Source organism: Anomaloglossus baeobatrachus, chromosome 6 (genome assembly GCF_048569485.1).
Source record: "Anomaloglossus baeobatrachus isolate aAnoBae1 chromosome 6, aAnoBae1.hap1, whole genome shotgun sequence".
Classification (NCBI taxonomy): Eukaryota; Metazoa; Chordata; class Amphibia; order Anura; family Aromobatidae; genus Anomaloglossus; species Anomaloglossus baeobatrachus.
The window spans coordinates 259,600,798-259,623,382 of NC_134358.1; the positions used below are offsets into that span (position 1 = coordinate 259,600,798).

The window sequence follows — 22,585 nt, forward strand, 5'->3', positions numbered from 1 at the left end:
AAAAAATTTTTGTATTTTTATTTTTTGTCAATACTATAAATAGAAGAAAAAATATATAATACATATGGTGGGACGTTTCGGCCTTAACATCGGCCTTCTTCACGCCGTATTACACTGCAGAAAAGGCAAAATAAGGTAGAATCAACACATGAAAACACGCTATTTACATATATTTACATTTATACATTAGAAAAAAGAGTAGAATTTCTATCTCAGAGAAGAGAATTTCATGAAGGAATTTTTCCATGTCAACATTAAATCACTGGACATATGAGGTGCAACATTACATAATAGGTTACCATAGAAAAAACATGTAAAAACCAGGCAAAAAGCGACAGTAGTAGAGTTAAAAATAGAAATGAGAGATAAATATATATGTCACCTACCTCCATAGGGAAGAGGGAACTAGTTTCCAACAGGTGAAAGGAGTGAATGCAAGAAGGAATAGAATAGAGGGAACACTCTGGATATTGTTTTTTTCTATTGGTCACAGAAAGCAATTCCTGTAAATAAAAGTAAAGGATTGAGTGGGTAGCAGACCAACATATAGGGTAATAAGGACCCCTGATGGGGATATGTACATCTGGATTGGATTACCTGATAGGAAAAGTATCTCAGGGTGCGTCTGCTTTGGCGAGATCTAATAAGTATGCCCGTGGAATATTTGGGATTGTGGTCCCTATAGTATAAAATGAAGAGTCATCATGGGTATTTTTTCAGAAACGGTTTAAAGGAGTGTCTATGGGGCATGTTGTGGATAAATTAACTACCTCGTAGTACTGTATATCCTTATTTCAATAATATTGAGAATAATGCAGAACCTTGTTCCGGATATGCTATTCTTAAATACAACACCACGCTGTTTGTCCTATAGAGAAAGGGACGTATATAATCAACCAGTCACTGGAGCCATGATACGGGTTATCTAGCAGTACAAATACCTTTTTGGATTCCACAAATAAGTTGTAGTTACTTGTTTGCCCTGTGTTGATCCTTACAGAATGTGGCTCCTTGAAAGAGATATGAGTTGAGCATACTTAGGAATATTGTACATATGTGCGGTTATCAGTGTACAATGTAAAGCAATGGTACCTCGGAGCAGTCTAGATTATTGGTCACCACTTGTTGCAGGGAATAGTTAATCAGCAGAAGCTTGCTGTAATCTAGGAGAGGTAATATGTGTCAGGGTTTGAGAACAAGTGTCAGGTCATGTAATGAAGCTGCTCAGCATAGTAAGCGTTACCTGTGTTATCCTTATACAGAAGGTATGTAAGGGGGAATGCTGAGTGTCCCTCTATGAGATAAAAAGACGAGGTTAAATCATTATATACAGGGTGCTCCCGGGTGGAGGGGTGTGGGATCGCATCATACCTTATGGACGCCGTCTTCCCAGACTGTGGCTGCTGCAATGAGGGTCTGCGCTCCCCGGCAATTTACTTCCGAAATCCGGAAGTAACGTCAGACGCCGGCGCATGCGCAGTAGCGCTATGCGTTCGTATTAGTGTGAATAAGGTACCGTTAGGTATGTAATAGAGACACAGGCGCCTGCGCAGTTGTTGATTTTTGGTACTTAGGGGAATGACTGTACTGGGAAGACGTTTTCATAGTATGTAGATGTTTGTAACAGTAGACAGAGAGGATGAAAGATAGGTAGAGGATGAGAATGGAGAAATAATTGACCTTGTGCAAAACGGTGTGTGGGAATCCCACTGTAGATGGTACATATATACAATAAATAATAAATGGACATGAGTATATATATGTATAAACATTATGAACAGAGGCACAGTATAACCCTATTATAGCATAAGTAGTATATCACAGTGGTTAAAAGCCATATAACGTTAGTCGTTTGACCTAAAGGAGAAAAAATGTTAATGCATATAGTATAAGGGTCCCAATATACTACTTGGTGCGTAACAGTATAGCGTACAAAATACTATGTGGTGGTGCCAATATATACTTTACCATCTAACAGTGGGTGCGTAGTGGAAGCAGAAATGGTGGTAGAGGTTTTTCTTAATTTTTCTGTAAAGAATTACAAGAAGATTAGTCCTCAGATATCCTACAGTTAAGAGAGTAGATAAACATATGAAAAGTTATTTTGTAGGCCAATCAATTTCTCTATTAAGTCCTTTAGGTGTAAGGGTTTGGAGTTTATATATCCAAAAGCTTTCACGCTTTTTCAAGAGTTCTATGTGGTTACCACCACGTCGGGGCCTGTATACTTTGTCTATAACTTGAAACCGCAGCTGTGCCACACTATGTCTGGCTTCATGAAAGTGGTGAGGGATGGGAAGCCATAATTTACCACATCTAATGGTCGATTTGTGACTAGCAATTCTGTCACCCACATGTTGGATCGTTTCCCCTACATACAGTAAACCACAAGGACACTTGATTATATAAACTACGAAATTGCTTTCGCAGGTAAAATGTTCCTTGATCTGAAAGCTCTTCCCAGATCTGGGGTGCACAAAATGGTCACCCTTTATCACGTTTGAGCAGGAGGCGCAGCTGAGGCAAGGAAAGGTGCCAGTTCGTTTAGGCGCTAAGAACGTTTGAGTGTTGGATTTTTCACTTCCCACATCGGCTTTGACCAAAGAATCTTTTATATTTTGTGGTCTCTTTTTACACATTAGTGGGGGAAGAGTAAATGAACCTACTTCAGGATAAGCCTTTTGGAGAAGCGGCCAATGGCGATAAATGATGTTATATATTTTGGGCATAGAGGGGTGGTGTGTATGCACAAACGGAATTCTGTCGTATTTGATAGTCTCTTTTTCCGTAGGGATAGCAAGGAGAGCCCTTTCCTTTTCTGTTTTTAATAAAGTCTCAGGGTAGTTCCGTACGAGGAACCTCTCAGTCATCTCCTCTAATCTCTGTTTCCTGATGGTGTCATCTGAGACTATACGAGAAATCCTTTTAAACTGTGACCTTGGTAGACTGTTCTTGGTGGATTTTGGGTGACAGCTGTTGTATGAAAGCATACAATTGCGGTCGGTAGGTTTGCGATAGAGATCAGATGATAAAAGGCCCGTTACATCTTTTTTAATAAGCGTATCTAGAAAATTGATTTCACTTGGGTGATGGTTGAGTGTAAATTTTAACTCTGGCCATATACCATTAATGTAGTTATCGAAGGAAGAGAGGCTTGTAGTATCACCCTGCCATATGCAAAAAATATCATCGATGTAACGGACCTAGTCACAAATCGACCATTAGATGTGGTAAATTATGGCTTCCCATCCCTCACCACTTTCATGAAGCCAGACATAGTGTGGCACAGCTGCGGTTTCAAGTTATAGACAAAGTATACAGGCCCCGACGTGGTGGTAACCACATAGAACTCTTGAAAAAGCGTGAAAGCTTTTGGATATATAAACTCCAAACCCTTACACCTAAAGGACTTAATAGAGAAATTGATTGGCCTACAAAATAACTTTTCATATGTTTATCTACTCTCTTAACTGTAGGATATCTGAGGACTAATCTTCTTGTAATTCTTTACAGAAAAATTAAGAAAAACCTCTACCACCATTTCTGCTTCCACTACGCACCCACTGTTAGATGGTAAAGTATATATTGGCACCACCACATAGTATTTTGTACGCTATACTGTTACGCACCAAGTAGTATATTGGGACCCTTATACTATATGCATTAACATTTTTTCTCCTTTAGGTCAAACGACTAACGTTATATGGCTTTTAACCACTGTGATATACTACTTATGCTATAATAGGGTTATACTGTGCCTCTGTTCATAATGTTTATACATATATATACTCATGTCCATTTATTATTTATTGTATATATGTACCATCTACAGTGGGATTCCCACACACCGTTTTGCACAAGGTCAATTATTTCTCCATTCTCATCCTCTACCTATCTTTCATCCTCTCTGTCTACTGTTACAAACATCTACATACTATGAAAACGTCTTCCCAGTACAGTCATTCCCCTAAGTACCAAAAATCAACAACTGCGCAGGCGCCTGTGTCTCTATTACATACCTAACGGTACCTTATTCACACTAATACGAACGCATAGCGCTACTGCGCATGCGCCGGCGTCTGACGTTACTTCCGGATTTCGGAAGTAAATTGCCGGGGAGCGCAGACCCTCATTGCAGCAGCCACAGTCTGGGAAGACGGCGTCCATAAGGTATGATGCGATCCCACACCCCTCCACCCGGGAGCACCCTGTATATAATGATTTAACCTCGTCTTTTTATCTCATAGAGGGACACTCAGCATTCCCCCTTACATACCTTCTGTATAAGGATAACACAGGTAACGCTTACTATGCTGAGCAGCTTCATTACATGACCTGACACTTGTTCTCAAACCCTGACACATATTACCTCTCCTAGATTACAGCAAGCTTCTGCTGATTAACTATTCCCTGCAACAAGTGGTGACCAATAATCTAGACTGCTCCGAGGTACCATTGCTTTACATTGTACACTGATAACCGCACATATGTACAATATTCCTAAGTATGCTCAACTCATATCTCTTTCAAGGAGCCACATTCTGTAAGGATCAACACAGGGCAAACAAGTAACTACAACTTATTTGTGGAATCCAAAAAGGTATTTGTACTGCTAGATAACCCGTATCATGGCTCCAGTGACTGGTTGATTATATACGTCCCTTTCTCTATAGGACAAACAGCGTGGTGTTGTATTTAAGAATAGCATATCCGGAACAAGGTTCTGCATTATTCTCAATATTATTGAAATAAGGATATACAGTACTACGAGGTAGTTAATTTATCCACAACATGCCCCATAGACACTCCTTTAAACCGTTTCTGAAAAAATACCCATGATGACTCTTCATTTTATACTATAGGGACCACAATCCCAAATATTCCACGGGCATACTTATTAGATCTCGCCAAAGCAGACGCACCCTGAGACACTTTTCCTATCAGGTAATCCAATCCAGATGTACATATCCCCATCAGGGGTCCTTATTACCCTATATGTTGGTCTGCTACCCACTCAATCCTTTACTTTCTTCAGCGCTCTATTGGGAGACCCAGACGATTGGGGTATAGCTACTGCCCTCCGGAGGCCACACAAAGCACTACACTAAAAAGTGCAAGGCCCCTCCCCTTCTGGCTATACCCCCCCGTGGTATCACGGGTTCTCCAGTTTTCAAGCTTTGTGCGAAGGAGGTCAGACATCCACGCATAGCTCCACTGTTTAGTCAGCAGTAGCTGCTGACTATTTCGGATGGAAGAAAAGAGGGCCCATATAGGGCCCCCAGCATGCTCCCTTCTCACCCGTGGATGGTGTTGTAAGGTTGAGGTACCTATTGCTGGTACGGAGGCTGGAGCCCACATGCTGCTTTCCTTCCACATCCCCCTGAGGGGCTCTGAGGAAGTGGGATCCTGCCGGCCTCAAAGCTCTGACGCCGGGCTCCATCCACAGACCCATTTGAACCTGCTGGATACGGAGCTGGAGTACCGTTCAGGGACATGGCCCTGCACCATTACAGGTACTCTGTGTCCCCGTACACACAGGCACAGCACACTCCAGACTTGCTGGGTGTGCTAGTGCGCCGGGGACAGTAAAGGGTTACAGTCACTGCAGCTTTGCTGAGTGACTTTGTGTTTTGGGAACTACCGCGCCGGACGCTCCGGGAGCGGCGGCGCGGCTGGGACTTGTAGTTCGCCGGGGACTGGGCGCCGACCGCGCTTTTACGGCGGCGGCGCTTATAAATCCAGTCCCCGGCTTCTGCGGCCTAGTGCCGCTTCGTTCCCGCCCCCTCCCTGTCACTCAGGGAAGGGGACAGGCGCTGAGCAATCAGCAGCGCCGAGGGCTGGAGCCTTTTTACATGCTCCAGCCCTCTCACTGCACACTGTCGGACGCCGGATTCCCGCTCTGCCTTGGGGGCACGCCCACGGCCCGCCCCTCCTCACATGAGCTGGGGAAGAAGCCGGCAGCCATTACTGCAGTCCGAGCTCGGACTTTCGGCACCAAGGCAGGACGGTGGCGATCATACACCCGCTTATAGGCGGGCGGTAAGAGGCACACATAGTGCTGACCACGATATAACTGCAGTGTGTACATGTGTTGTTTTTTACTGCATAGGTCGCTATATGCCCGCTTGGGGAGCGACACATCAGCAGCAGGAAAGCAGGTGTGCTAAGGCACAGGCTTTCTAGGCTGCTTGTATTGCACGACTGAGGTGTTCATTTGTGTTTATGCTTATATGCTATACATTGCACTGTACAGTCGCTAGTCTTAGCTATATTCTCCTGGAATGGCTAGACTACAGCAGCTGAAAACCAAGGGTGCTGGGGCACAGGTTTTTTTTTCTATGCTGCTTGTATTGCATGGGCTGCAGTGTGCATTTGTACTTGTGCTTGTATGCTATACATAGCACTGTATGGTCACTCTTCTGGGCCATATTCCCCGAGATGACTAGTCTACAGCAGCAGAAGAGCTGGGGTGCCAGGGCACAGGCTTCTATGCTGCTTGTATTGCATGTGCTGCAGTGTTCATTTGTACTTGTGCTTGTATGCTATACATTGCACTGTAGGGTCACTCTTCTGGGCTATATTCCCCTAGATGACTAGTATACAGCAGCAGAAGAGCAGGGGTGCCAGGGCACAGGCTTCTATGCTGCTTGTATTGCTTGTGCTGCAGTGGTCTTTTGTACTTTATGCCTGTATGCTATACATTGCAATGTACGGTCACCAATCTTGGCTATATACTTCTAGATAGCTAGTCGGCAGCGGCAAAAAAGCAACACAGATTTCAGTGCTGTTTTTACTACATGGGATGCTGTTCATGACACCGTCCCATTGTGTGCATGCTCCCCTGTAGCACGTCGTCTGCCGGGGTCTCTAGCACTTCGTCTGCCGGGGCTCTACTAGTTGTGGCCAAAGAAACCTCCTGTCAACCCTGTCCATGGACAGGGACGGAGTAGTCATAATATAGAGACTTGCACCCATGGGCAATCTACTTGACCAAAAGGCAGCTCTTCAGGGCTTTGTTACTGACATCGCTCTCAATCCGGATACACCGGGTGGTAACGCCATACGGAATGATCCTATACCGTCCATCAATGGAAGGTTGGATCTTTCTCCCTCAGCTCCCCCAGTGGAGATAGGAGACGAACAGGAGAAGTTCCTTTTCAGTATCTCACGCAGATATTGAGTATTTTTCTGGCCACGCTGACTTCAGAGAAGCAGTCCAGGAACACCACGCTTACCAGATAAGCGTCTTCTCCAAACGTTTTTAGGATACACGTTATCCCTTTTCCCCTGACGTGGTCAGCGCTGGACCCAGGGTCCAAAGGTGGATTCTCCAATCTCCAGGCTTGCCGGCATCCACAGCCGTATTGGCAACCTAACCTTTTCAGCTGTTCTTGCGCAGCTGACCTTGAGCAGGGACATCTGTACCGCAGAGGCGTCCGTAACCCCGCAATGTCTGCACTGCGACTTACCCTGTTAATACTGTCCTAAAAGTACAGTCGAGGTTTCGGTCCTTCCCAAGCTCCGGCAGGTCCCAATTGTCCTCGTGCAAAAGGGCTACAAAACCTCAGACGGGCTCAGATTCCGGCCGGGCTCAATCTCGCCCAAGGAAGGCAGTCGGAGGAACCGCTACCAAGGCGGTCTCCTCAGGACTCTCAGCTCTCTCTCTCTCTCTCCGCATCCGCGGTTGATGGCAGACTCCCCCGCCTTTGGCGACATTTAGCTGCCACAGGTCACAGACCGGTGGGTGACGGACATTGTGCTCACGTGCACAGGACAGTGTTCTGTTCTCGTCCTCCGACTCCATTCTTCAGAACGGCCCCACCTCTCCACCGAGCAGATGCCCTGCTGCAGGCGGTGGACGCTCTAAGAGCAGAAGGAGTGGTGATCCCTGTCCCCCCTCAGGAGCGAGGGCGAGGGTTTGTACTCCAATCTCTTTGTGGCTCCAAAAATGGACGGTTCCTTCCGTCCTGTTCTGGTCCTGAAACTGCTCAACGAGCATGCGAACGCCAGGCGGTTCCGGATGGGATCCCTCCGATCCGTCATTGCCTCAATGTCTCGAGGAGACTTCCTTGCCTCAACAGACATCAAAGATGCCTATCTCCACGTGCCAAATTGCTACGGAGCACCAACGTTTTCTACGTTTTGTGATAGGAGACGAACATCTTCAGTTCGTAGCTCTGCCATTCAGTCTGGCGACAGCCCCACGGGTGTTCACCAAGGTCATGGCAGCAGTGGTAGCAGTCTTGCACTCTCAGGGACACCCGGTGATCCCGTACTTGGACGATCTACTCGTCAAAGCACCCTCCCTCGAGGCATGCCAACGCAGCCTGAATGTTACGCTGGAGACTCTCCAGACTTTCGGGTGGATCATCAATTTGGCAAGGTCAAATCTGTCTCCGACTCAATCACTAACGTATCTCGGCATGGAGTTTCATACTCTATCAGCCATAGTGAAGCTTCCGCTGAACCAGCAGCGTTCACTGCAGACAGAGGTGCAGTCTCTCCTTCAAGGCCAGTCGCACCCCTTAAGGCGCCTCATGCACTTCCTAAGGAAGATGGTGGCAGCCATCGAGGCAGTTCTCTTTGCGCAGTTTCATCTGCGCCAACGGCAATGGGACATTCTCCGCCAATGGGATGGGCAGTCAACCTCCCTGGACGGGAAGTCTCCCTTTCCCTGACGGCCGAGGACTCTCTGCAATAGTGGCTTATTCCCACCTCATTGTCATAGCCCCCATCCTGGGCAGTGGTCACGACAGATACGAGTCTGTCAGGGTGGGGAGCAGTTTGTCTCCGCCACATGGCTCAGGGGACGTGGACTCAGCAGGAGTCCACCCTTCAGATCGATGTTCTGGAAATCGGGGCAGGGTATCTTACCCTATTAGCTTTCCAGAAGTGGCTAGAAAGAGAGCAGATCCGAATCCAGTCGGACATCTCCACAGCGGTGGCATACATCAACCACCAAGGAGGGACACGCAGTCAGCAGCCTTCCAGGAAGTCCGGCGAATCCTCATGTGGGTGGAGGACACAGCATCCACCATATCCGCAGTTCACATCCCGGGCGTAGAAAACTGGGAAGCAGACTTCCTCAGTCGCCAGGGCATGGACGCGGGGGAATGGTCCCTTCACCCGGACGTGTTTCAGGAAATCTGTTGCCGCTGGGGGGTGCCGGACGTCGACCTAATGGCGTCTCGGCACACCAACAAGGTCCCGGCATTTATGGCACGATCGCGCGATCACAGAGCTCTGGCGGCAGACGCCTTAGTGCAAGATTGGTCGCAGTTCCGGCTCACATATGTGTTTCCACCTCTGGCACTCTTGCCCAGAGTACTGCGCAAAAATCAGATCCGATTGCAGCCGCGTCATACTCGTCGCACCAGACTGGCCGAGGAGACCGTGGTACCCGGATCTGTGGCATCTCACGGTCGGCCGACCGGGGTCACTACCAGACCGACCAGACTTACTGTCTCAAGGGCCGTTTTCTCCATCGGAATTCTGCGGCCCTGAACCTGACTGTGTGGCCTTTGTGTCCTGGATCCTAGCGTCTTCAGGATTATCCCAAGGGGTCGTTGCCACCATGAGACAGGCTAGGAAGCCCACGTCTGCTAAGATCTACCACAGAACGTGGAAGATTTTCTTAATCTGGTGCTCTACTCAGGGAGTGTCTCCCTGGCCATTTGCATTGCCTACTTTTCTTTCCTTCCTACAATAGGAGTTAGAAAAGGGCTTGTCGCTAGACTCCCTCAAAGGGCAAGTCTCAGCACTATCCGTGTTTTTTCAGAAGCGTCTAGCACGTCTTTCTAAGGTGCGCACGTTCCCGCAGGGGGTTTGTCATATCGTACCCCCGTACAAGCGGCCGTTAGATCCATGGGATCTGAACAGGGTTCTAGTTGCTCTCCAGAAGCCGCCTTTCGAGCCTCTGAAGGAAGTTTTCTTTTCTCGCCTGTCACAGAAGGTGGCGTTTCTCGTTGCGATCACATCGCTTCGGCGAGTGTCTGAGCTGGCAGCTCTGTCATCCAAGGCTCCCTTCCTGGTGTTTTCACCAGGACAAGGTAGTGCTGCGCATCATTCCGGAGTTTCTCCCTAAGGTCGTATCCTCGTTTCATCTTAATCAGGATATCTCCTTACCGTCCTTTTGCACTCATCCGGTTCACCGGTATGAGAATGTTTACGTTTGCTAGATCTGGTGAGAGCACTCAGAATCTACATTTCCCGCACGGCGCCCATACGCCGTTCCGATGCCCTTGTCGCTGGTACGCGCAAGAGGTTGCAGGCTTCTAAAGCCACCCTGGCTCGATGGATCAAGGAACCAATTCTGGAAGCCTACCGTTCTGCAGGGCTTCCGGTTCTTTCAGGGCTGAAAGCCCATTCAACCAGAGCTGTGGGTGCGTCCTGGGCGCTACGACACCAGGCTTCGGCTCAACAGGTGTGCCAGGCAGCTACCTGGTCGAGTCTGCACACTTTCACCAAACATTATCAGGTGCATACCTATGCTTCGGCGGATGCCAGCTTAGGTAGAAGAGTCCTGCAGGCGGCAGTGACATCCCCGTAGGGGAGGGCTGTTTTTGCAGCTCTAACATGAGGTATCTCTTTACCCACCCAGGGACAGCTTTTGGACGTCCCAATCGTCTGGGTCTCCCAATAGAGCGCTGAAGAAGAAGGGAATTTTGTTACTTACCGTAAATTCCTTTTCTTCTAGCTCTTATTGGGAGACCCAGCACCCGCCCTGTTGTCCTTCGGGATTTCTTGGTTGTTTGCGGGTACACATGTTGTTCATGTTGAACGGTTTTTCAGTTCTCCGACGTTATTCGGAGTTAATTTGTTTAAACCAGTTATTGGCTTCCTCCTTCTTGCTTTGGCACTAAAACTGGAGAACCCGTGATACCACGGGGGGGTATAGCCAGAAGGGGAGGGGCCTTGCACTTTTTAGTGTAGTGCTTTGTGTGGCCTCCGGAGGGCAGTAGCTATACCCCAATCGTCTGGGTCTCCCAATAAGAGCTAGAAGAAAAGGAATTTACGGTAAGTAACAAAATTCCCTTCTTTATTTACAGGAATTGCTTTCTGTGACCAATAGAAAAAAACAATATCCAGAGTGTTCCCTCTATTCTATTCCTTCTTGCATTCACTCCTTTCACCTGTTTGAAACTAGTTCCCTCTTCCCTATGTAGGTAGGTGACATATATATTTATCTCTCATTTCTATTTTTAACTCTACTACTGTCGCTTTTTGCCTGGTTTTTACATGTTTTTTCTATGGTAACCTATTATGTAATGTTGCACCTCATATGTCCAGTGATTTAATGTTGACATGGAAAAATTCCTTCATGAAATTCTCTTCTCTGAGATAGAAATTCTACTCTTTTTTCTAATGTATAAATGTAAATATATGTAAATAGCGTGTTTTCATGTGTTGATTCTACCTTATTTTGCCTTTTCTGCAGTGTAATACGGCGTGAAGAAGGCCGATGTTAAGGCCGAAACGTCCCACCATATGTATTATATATTTTTTCTTCTATTTATAGTATTGACAAAAAATAAAAATACAAAAATTTTTTTTGAAAAAACAAATTTGTTGGTCTTTTTATACTCTTTTTGAGTAGAGAGTGCAGTGTCTACAGTATATATGATAGTCTGGACCTTGGTCCACTCACTAGCACCTCCAAATTCACTTGTAGCTGAGTGCACACCATATAGTCTTATAGTACGTACCTTTCTTGGTTGATTGCACCAGCTTTTTCCATGTCTTTGGACACTTTCGCATATGATGATACTACCTGTAACAATATATTATCCCAGGTTACTAATTCTACTGAATTTCTCAGGACCCCAATTAGAGAGGTAAGGTCTAGAGACTGGGAAAAAGAGAATCGCACGCTAATTTCCCTTGATCTCCATTGTACCACCCTAGCGGAATATTTTAGACAAAGCCGCATTCCAAGAGGCCTTAGATGCAATCTGAGACCCACTCTCTTCTCAAATAACGAGGACTATTGTAAAAAGTACCAACAAATTTTGAACAAATGCTCCTTAGATATAATTGTTCTAACTATAGAACATCTTCAAATTGCCATTAAAGAATCTAAGGATAAAATAACATCCATAGAAACCCAATTAGCGGATAGCCTGACCCCTGGAGATCTTGCTACCTTCAAAAAGAAGGCTGACGATACCCTTAAAGATTTTAAGAAAAATCTGGAGGACAAAAAAAGACAGAAATTTCAGAGAGATACTGACGATTATCTACAAAATCGAGTCTACAGATGGAAAGATTGGCAAACAAACAACACACGCCAATGGAGAAGACCACCGAACTATCACTCAGCCTCATCTGGAAGCGAATCCAGTGGCAGTCACACAAGTACAGCACCTTTTTTAGGACCTGGAAAAAGAAAACCAAACCAACGAGGAGGTCGAGGAGGGGGAGGAGGAGATTGGGCGATGACCTTGAGATCACAGGTAAGGGTCCCAATTTAGTTGTAAATATATCTGATTACACCCTGACACCAGATGAGTTAACCGTATTGAACAAAGGGCTCACCTTTTGCCCTACACCTAGGTGGGATTCTTTCACTTTAGAAAGTGATATCCAGAGGTTTTATAGATCTGTTAGGCTAAAAACCCACTTTGGCACTAATCTCCCACAGGCTAGGGACCCACCAACACCCCCCAACGAGACGAATATCAGGACACTTGGCCTATACAATCCCAGTTCTTTTATGCCGCCAAAAACCTACCATGCAGTGGAAACTTTCATATCACTAGTTGACCGGGATATCAAGGACAATATACACGAACATCAATTAGGATTTTACCCGACACATAGCAATATTAGTAGATCAGAAAAACTAGCCATAACCGCTTTAAGGAACAACAAAATGATAACCCTCAAGCCGGCAGATAAAGGAGGGGCAATTGTGATTCTGAACACACATGACTATATAAAAGAAATAAGACGCCAACTTGACGACACTACCACTTATCAAAAAATACCATTTGATCCAGTGTTCAAAATCCAACAAAAAATTCAGAATCTACTGACCATTTATCAGGATAAAGGCACTATAGATTCTTCTACTCGCTCTTTTCTAACAAAAACACATCCCATAACTCCTGTTTTCTATATCCTACCTAAAATACATAAATCACTCACAAACCCTCCCGGACGGCCTATTGTAGCTTCTACCGAGTCCATCCTCTCACCCCTTTCCATCTACCTCGAGAAGATTCTTACCCCCCTTACCAAAAAGACCAGGTCATTTATATTAGACACCAATAGTTTTCTCCAGAAAATTAAAAGTATAGGCTCAGTATCCCCTAATAACCTCCTCTGCACATGGGACGTATCCAGCTTGTATACCTCCATCTCGCACTCAAAGGGTATCAAGGCTACCAAATTAGCACTGGACGACACCAATCTAGAACAAGACTCAATCGACTTTATCATGGCTCTTCTAGAAATAGTTCTCAATGAGAATTACTTCTTATTCAAAGATGACTTTTATATCCAGTGCCACGGGACCGCAATGGGATCAAATGTAGCCCCCGCGTACGCAAACCTTTTTATGGATTTTTTTGAGAATCGGTACATCTACTCCTACCCATCGTTCGATGAACTGGCCCTGGTTTGGGTCCGTTACATCGATGATATTTTTTGCATATGGCAGGGTGATACTACAAGCCTCTCTTCCTTCGATAACTACATTAATGGTATATGGCCAGAGTTAAAATTTACACTCAACCATCACCCAAGTGAAATCAATTTTCTAGATACGCTTATTAAAAAAGATGTAACGGGCCTTTTATCATCTGATCTCTATCGCAAACCTACCGACCGCAATTGTATGCTTTCATACAACAGCTGTCACCCAAAATCCACCAAGAACAGTCTACCAAGGTCACAGTTTAAAAGGATTTCTCGTATAGTCTCAGATGACACCATCAGGAAACAGAGATTAGAGGAGATGACTGAGAGGTTCCTCGTACGGAACTACCCTGAGACTTTATTAAAAACAGAAAAGGAAAGGGCTCTCCTTGCTATCCCTACGGAAAAAGAGACTATCAAATACGACAGAATTCCGTTTGTGCATACACACCACCCCTCTATGCCCAAAATATATAACATCATTTATCGCCATTGGCCGCTTCTCCAAAAGGCTTATCCTGAAGTAGGTTCATTTACTCTTCCCCCACTAATGTGTAAAAAGAGACCACAAAATATAAAAGATTCTTTGGTCAAAGCCGATGTGGGAAGTGAAAAATCCAACACTCAAACGTTCTTAGCGCCTAAACGAACTGGCACCTTTCCTTGCCTCAGCTGCGCCTCCTGCTCAAACGTGATAAAGGGTGACCATTTTGTGCACCCCAGATCTGGGAAGAGCTTTCAGATCAAGGAACATTTTACCTGCGAAAGCAATTTCGTAGTTTATATAATCAAGTGTCCTTGTGGTTTACTGTATGTAGGGGAAACGATCCAACATGTGGGTGACAGAATTGCTAGTCACAAATCGACCATTAGATGTGGTAAATTATGGCTTCCCATCCCTCACCACTTTCATGAAGCCAGACATAGTGTGGCACAGCTGCGGTTTCAAGTTATAGACAAAGTATACAGGCCCCGACGTGGTGGTAACCACATAGAACTCTTGAAAAAGCGTGAAAGCTTTTGGATATATAAACTCCAAACCCTTACACCTAAAGGACTTAATAGAGAAATTGATTGGCCTACAAAATAACTTTTCATATGTTTATCTACTCTCTTAACTGTAGGATATCTGAGGACTAATCTTCTTGTAATTCTTTACAGAAAAATTAAGAAAAACCTCTACCACCATTTCTGCTTCCACTACGCACCCACTGTTAGATGGTAAAGTATATATTGGCACCACCACATAGTATTTTGTACGCTATACTGTTACGCACCAAGTAGTATATTGGGACCCTTATACTATATGCATTAACATTTTTTCTCCTTTAGGTCAAACGACTAACGTTATATGGCTTTTAACCACTGTGATATACTACTTATGCTATAATAGGGTTATACTGTGCCTCTGTTCATAATGTTTATACATATATATACTCATGTCCATTTATTATTTATTGTATATATGTACCATCTACAGTGGGATTCCCACACACCGTTTTGCACAAGGTCAATTATTTCTCCATTCTCATCCTCTACCTATCTTTCATCCTCTCTGTCTACTGTTACAAACATCTACATACTATGAAAACGTCTTCCCAGTACAGTCATTCCCCTAAGTACCAAAAATCAACAACTGCGCAGGCGCCTGTGTCTCTATTACATACCTAACGGTACCTTATTCACACTAATACGAACGCATAGCGCTACTGCGCATGCGCCGGCGTCTGACGTTACTTCCGGATTTCGGAAGTAAATTGCCGGGGAGCGCAGACCCTCATTGCAGCAGCCACAGTCTGGGAAGACGGCGTCCATAAGGTATGATGCGATCCCACACCCCTCCACCCGGGAGCACCCTGTATATAATGATTTAACCTCGTCTTTTTATCTCATAGAGGGACACTCAGCATTCCCCCTTACATACCTTCTGTATAAGGATAACACAGGTAACGCTTACTATGCTGAGCAGCTTCATTACATGACCTGACACTTGTTCTCAAACCCTGACACATATTACCTCTCCTAGATTACAGCAAGCTTCTGCTGATTAACTATTCCCTGCAACAAGTGGTGACCAATAATCTAGACTGCTCCGAGGTACCATTGCTTTACATTGTACACTGATAACCGCACATATGTACAATATTCCTAAGTATGCTCAACTCATATCTCTTTCAAGGAGCCACATTCTGTAAGGATCAACACAGGGCAAACAAGTAACTACAACTTATTTGTGGAATCCAAAAAGGTATTTGTACTGCTAGATAACCCGTATCATGGCTCCAGTGACTGGTTGATTATATACGTCCCTTTCTCTATAGGACAAACAGCGTGGTGTTGTATTTAAGAATAGCATATCCGGAACAAGGTTCTGCATTATTCTCAATATTATTGAAATAAGAATATACAGTACTACGAGGTAGTTAATTTATCCACAACATGCCCCATAGACACTCCTTTAAACCGTTTCTGAAAAAATACCCATGATGACTCTTCATTTTATACTATAGGGACCACAATCCCAAATATTCCACGGGCATACTTATTAGATCTCGCCAAAGCAGACGCACCCTGAGACACTTTTCCTATCAGGTAATCCAATCCAGATGTACATATCCCCATCAGGGGTCCTTATTACCCTATATGTTGGTCTGCTACCCACTCAATCCTTTACTTTTATTTACAGGAATTGCTTTCTGTGACCAATAGAAAAAAACAATATCCAGAGTGTTCCCTCTATTCTATTCCTTCTTGCATTCACTCCTTTCACCTGTTGGAAACTAGTTCCCTCTTCCCTATGGAGGTAGGTGACATATATATTTATCTCTCATTTCTATTTTTAACTCTACTACTGTCGCTTTTTGCCTGGTTTTTACATGTTTTTTCTATGGTAACCTATTATGTAATGTTGCACCTCATATGTCCAGTGATTTAATGTTGACATGGAAAAATTCCTTCATGAAATTCTCTTCTCTGAGATAGAAATTCTACTCTTTTTTCTAATGTATAAATGTAAATATATGTAAATAGCGTGTTTTCATGTGTTGATTCTACCTTATTTTGCCTTTTCTGCAGTGTAATACGGCGTGAAGAAGGCCGATGTTAAGGCCGAAACGTCCCACCATATGTATTATATATTTTTTCTTCTATTTATAGTATGGACAAAAAATAAAAATACAAAAAATTTTTTTGAAAAAACAAATTTGTTGGTCTTTTTATACTCTTTTTGAGTAGAGAGTGCAGTGTCTACAGTATATATGATAGTCTGGACCTTGGTCCACTCACTAGCACCTCCAAATTCACTTGTAGCTGAGTGCACACCATATAGTCTTATAGTATCTACTTCTCCAATCAGCCTCTCTGTATCGATCCTTGGTGCCATTATGAGTACCTGTGGTGTTGAAACTGCTAATTGTTCCCCTGCAGTGAGAGGACAGGTGCCCAGCTGCTGTCTGGCGTGCAAATGAGACAGGATATGACTGTTTGCCGCCAGAATTAATGGCCTTCAATTGACCTGATAGATTAGCAACAAGTGTTTCTAATTTTTGGTGGAAAAACGCACACGGACGATACGTGCTGAACACGGACATGCTCCGTGTGCGGTCCGTGCAGGCACGGACCCATAGACTTTAGCGGGTCCGTGCCTGCGTGCTGACCGCCAAAAACGGACATGTCGTCCATGCGGGAAAACGTAAACACGTACTTATCACACGGACACACATTCCGTGTGATATTACGCGTGTGTGCCATCACCCATAGAATAACATGGGTCTCCGTGTCTCCGGTACGTGCAAAAACATACCAAACATGTACCGGAGGCACGGATGTGTGTTGCGGGCCTAATGAAGTGTCCTGCAGTATTCTTTAACTTTTTTAGCTGCATGGACATTTTATTATTGAACCACGACTAGGTCTTATTTTTGGGGGAGGTCTTATTTTCGGGGAAACACGGTATATGCCAGCCTATACATCCAAATGTCTGCATGTCTTTGCACATAAGGATGTGGGCACAGCTCTCCGAAATGTTGCTTGATGTAGTCTCTTTAGAGAGAGAGGCTACAGCTTTGCCTACATATATTATGGTCAAAATAACTCTGGATTATTTATAAAGAGTGGACAATGTAAAAGACATTACTACTGAATCATGAGTGGTTGATAATAATTATTTATCTTCTAAACCTCATTTTAAGAGAACCTGTCCACTTTTTAGATATGTTTGTTGTTGTACATGATTGTATTTCCTATAAAATATTAATTCTGAAGAATCTTTTCTCAGAGCTCTTCATTGGGCAGCCAGTGTGTGCAGGGATAGAGACTTTTGACAACAGGAATGGGAATACCAAGTTGTGTACTTATTCATAATTTCCTAGAAGAAATGACAGCACAGCATAGCTCCAAACAGAGATGCTCCAGAATTGGAAATTATTCTAAATAAAGTTTTTTCAAAACATTTTACGAGCTCAGAGGACATTTTTAAATAATACTTGGGATCCACTTACATAGTACCGTGTTTTTCCAAAAATAAGACCTCCCCCAAAAATAAGCCCTAGCAGGGATTTTCAGCATTTTCGGAGAAAGGCTTAAATATAAGCCCTCCCCCGAAAATAAGCCCTAGTCCCGGATCAATAATGAAGTGTCCGTGCAGCTAAAAAAGATAGATACTGCAGGACACTTCATTATACACAGCGGCACCGGCAATTACACTCACCAGACGCCGAGCAGCAGGACCTGCAGTGATCGCACACCCGCACACATCAGCTCTCACACACACACACACACACACACACACACACACACACACACACACACACATCGGATTGCACACACAGTCAGATCGCACACATAATCAGATCGCACACACAAACATCGGCTCAAACGCAAACATCAAATCACACACACACAAACATTGGATCGCACACACATCGGATCGCATACACACTCACCTCATCCATTGACACCGATCTCTTCTCGCCGGGAGAATCCTGAGAGACAGTGCGGTGCAGCGCGACGAACAGGACCTGCGGCCGGACACGTGACTTGCTTCATTCCCTGCTGCCGTAAGTGCTGGATGTGATCTGATGTGATGTGTGTGTGTGTGTTTGTGTGATCTGCTGTGTGTGTGTGTGCCTGTGATCGGCTGTGTTTTTCTGCGATCAGCTGTGTGTGTCTGCATTCGGATGTGTGTATCTGTGATCGGCTGTGTTTTTCTGCGATCAGCTGTGTGTGTCTGCATTCGGATGTGTGTATCTGTGATCGGCTGTGTGTGTCTTTGTTTGGATGTGTGTATCTGTGATCGGCTGTGTGTGCCTGCGATCGGATGTGTGTATCTGTGATGGCTGTGCGTGCCTGCGATCGGATGTGTGTATCTGTGATCGGCTGTGTGTGCCTGCGATCGGATGTGTGTGTCTGTGATTGGCTGTGTGTGCCTGCGATCGGATGTGTGGATGTGTGTATCTGTGATGGCTGTGCGTGCCTGCGATCTGCTGTGTGTGATCTGCTGTGTATATCTGCGATCTGCTGTGTGTGTGTGCCTGTGATCAGCTGTGTGTATCTGTGATCGGCTGTGTGTTTCTGTGATCGGCTGTGTGTTTCTGTGATCGGCTGTGTGTGCCTGCGATCTGCTGTGTGTGATCTGCTGTGTGATCTGCTGTGTGTGATCTGCTGTGTATATCTGTGATCTGCTGTGTGTGTGTGTGTGTGTGTGTGAGAGAGATCTGCTGTGTGTATCTGTGATCTGCTGTGTCTTTGTGTGATCTGTGTATATCTGTGATCTGCTGTGTATATCTGTGATCTGCTGTGTGTCTGTGTGTGATCTGCTGTGTGTGTCTGGGATCTGCTGTGTGTGTCAGCGTGTCAGCTAGCAGCAGGGGAGGACGGTGTGCAGCACTGACCGAAGATCACAGGAGGACCTGGGAACCACGCAGACATCCTGGTCTGGTGAGTATGAGTCTCCTGGGAAGTGGGGGGTCTGCTTTTTTGGGGGGTAAACTTACCCCCATCCGTGTTTCTCCAAGAATAAGACCTCCTCCAAAAATAAGCCCTAGCGCTTTTTTGGGGGGCAAAAAAAATATAAGACAGTGTCTTATTTTTGGAAAAACACGGTATGCCCAAAAATAATAGTCCCACACTGTAGCCCACAAAATAACAATTTGTTAACAGTGCCAAAAGACTTTACTGTATCTTTTCTCTAACCTAATCCATTTGTATTCATCTCATACATGCATAATTAATGGACTAGTTCAATAGTCAGCGTAGGGGTAATCAAATGTACAATTTGCCAAAGGCAACTAAACCCCTATACTAAAGATTATTAAATAAGACTTAACTTTTAATTCATATATTAAATAATGAAGCACTAATTACATTAAAAATGCACAGTATGGGACTGTTATTGCTAAAAGCACAATTTAATTCGTTATTTTATCAATCCCTATGGATGAGACACCGGCCGTGTGTCTATAACATTCGCCATAGAGTTCAGTAGTTGTAGTCCCTATACTAGGTGTTTAAAACCTAAGACTCAAGCCTCCCCTCCCCGGTGTCTCATTCATAGGGGAGACAAGGAATGAAGTTGTGACATTCATTACCATAGAAACAAAAAAAATCAAAGTCAAAAACTATCAGCAGCACCTCGTATAAGAGCTGTTTACAAAAAAATGGCATAAGTTTGTTAAAGGGGTTGTCCTGTATTAAGAAAACGTCATTCCCGAAAGAAGTTTCAAATAAAAACCCATATAGATCTATACTCACCATCCCACTGTGAGACTCTGCTGCTGCTCTCCATGTATACTATTGACTGTAGCACTGACATGTTGACAGCCTCCAACCAATCAGTGAACTCAGTGACTCTGCCAGTGCAGACGGAACGTATAGAGACGTTGCGCTCACTGATTGGCTACTATGTTGTTGACATGACATCAGCACTGCATGCAATGCCAGATAGTGTCAATATAGGCGGAAATGTATTGATAGATCGGGAGGTAGTTTGGTATTTTAACACAAAAACTGTACCAAGGGCTGAATATTTTTTTAAAGAGAACAAACCCTTCAAGCAAAGCTATCTGCAAATCAACCTTTTTTAGATGCATTGGAGACATAAATAATGTATGTAAGGTGTACTTTTCCATTTACTCAGACACCACAGCTGAGAGACTGGATGCTTGAGGCAGAAATGTTTGTTCTTGTATCCTCAATGCACATCATATGCAGTTATGCAGATGTAGCACCCCTGAAGCCATCAGGGAGCTACAAGGTTCTGCATCCTTACCAGGATGCAGGGCCTACCCCCTAGGGCCCCAGAAGACCAGTGCCGGTCACACACAAACACTCCAGGTATACCAGTTTTCCCCAACAATCCTCCATACAATGGTACAGGGCTAGGACCAATGGATGGCTGCCTAGAGGTGGAGCCAGTCCAGTCCACTAGTTGACCAGGTGGGAGGGGCGGACTGAGGACAGACAGTCAGATAGTCTGAGGAGTCGAGGAGTGAAGGTGGACTGGAGGAGACGCACTGACAAGGAGTTATTAATATTATTATTTATTATTGACAGTTACCTGGTGCCCAGGAGGGTAGTTGACGGTGGAGTACTCCTGGAACTACGCAACGGGGTACAGGACCCTAGGACAAGCAGAAGCTCCAAGCAGGCCTGTTATCACCTGCACAGCGAGGGGACCATATAGGACCTCGCTGACCCTAAAAATCCGAGACTCAGTAGCAAAGAGAGAGTCGGGGACAGGACCAGAGCTCCAACCCCACAGGGTTCATGCTACAGTCATATGGACAGCAGTGGAAAGGAAAACCACCGGACAGGGACCCCCAGTTGCTCTATACCATGGGGACCCACTAACCAGAGACAGGTGCAGGGGAAGAAGGTACCAGATTACTACACTGGCACTGGGACAAAGGGGACCTGAAGGTGAAACCAGCTGGCCTCGGGTGACCAGTTACCACCAGAAAGTGAGTAAAGAACCAGTTGCAATGAACCCCTTGTGTGGACTACCTTCTTCCGACACCCGCCATTACACCTACCCTATGGGGCCCGGCCCTGCTTGCGGAGGGTCTAACATCCAGGCTGCCATTAACACCAGCCCTAGTAGTGGACATTGTGCAGCAGCGGCTCCATCCACATAGCCGCAACACCGCAAGTAGCGTCACGTATGAACACTAATCTAATCCCCTGTAAATATACCCCCTTTACAAAAAGGGCCCAGGGCACGGAACCGGGCAATGGCCACTAAAGTGACATTCCCAAGATATACACTGGACCGAGTACCCCATATCCCTGGGCACAGACTTTTTGTAGCCTATTTTCACACAAGCATGATATGGATGCAAGTTTCGGCCCAAGCATGTTTTTAATGACAGAGCTAATAGGTTTTCCACAGGGTTTCAAAATCCTCAAATCACTATATAACGTTTCCTATGAAATTGAAAATTAAGAAATGTTAATACCTTTACACCTGTATAGATATATTGGGGGGGTTCTGGCACCCAATTCCGTTTGGCAGATGTCAGACGTCCTGCTATCATCTATTTAATAAAGTTCCCAAATTGATATCGTGTCCTGCTCCCCAGTGTAACTCACTCCGTATGCCTTCTTTCTGTGTCAGGGTTATGGGAAGTATCTTATTCTGCTTAGTCTGCCCACGTAGTGCCCAGACCAATCTTTGGCTAGCATTGTGTACAAGGCAAAAGCAAAACTCGTCACTGAAGTGGACAGAGCACAATTCCAGCCTCAATTGCTTCATTCTAGCTTCTGGACTACATCTGGAGACCATGTTGACAATACCATTGAGAAGCCTTCACAAGGAAATGTCACATGGTCCTACTTTGAAGATTATGGTGTGGGGTGGCATAATGTATGGTAATTGTACCCCTCTAGTTTTCATTTTAGGTATACTAACAGATCAGTGTTACACTGATTTGGTGCTGGAATAAGTGGTACG

General features: G+C 44.9%; 1 long non-coding RNA gene across 1 annotated transcript in view; it reads right to left on the reverse strand.

Annotated features, from left to right (window-relative positions):
- LOC142244288 (uncharacterized) overlaps window positions 1-18,902 on the reverse strand; it is a 28,426-nt gene extending 9,524 nt beyond the window's left edge. The window contains exon 1 of the long non-coding RNA XR_012724494.1: window positions 18,582-18,902. This is a non-coding gene — a long non-coding RNA (uncharacterized LOC142244288). The remainder of the gene's footprint in view (window positions 1-18,581) is intronic.
- Between the last annotated feature and the right edge of the window lie 3,683 nt (window positions 18,903-22,585).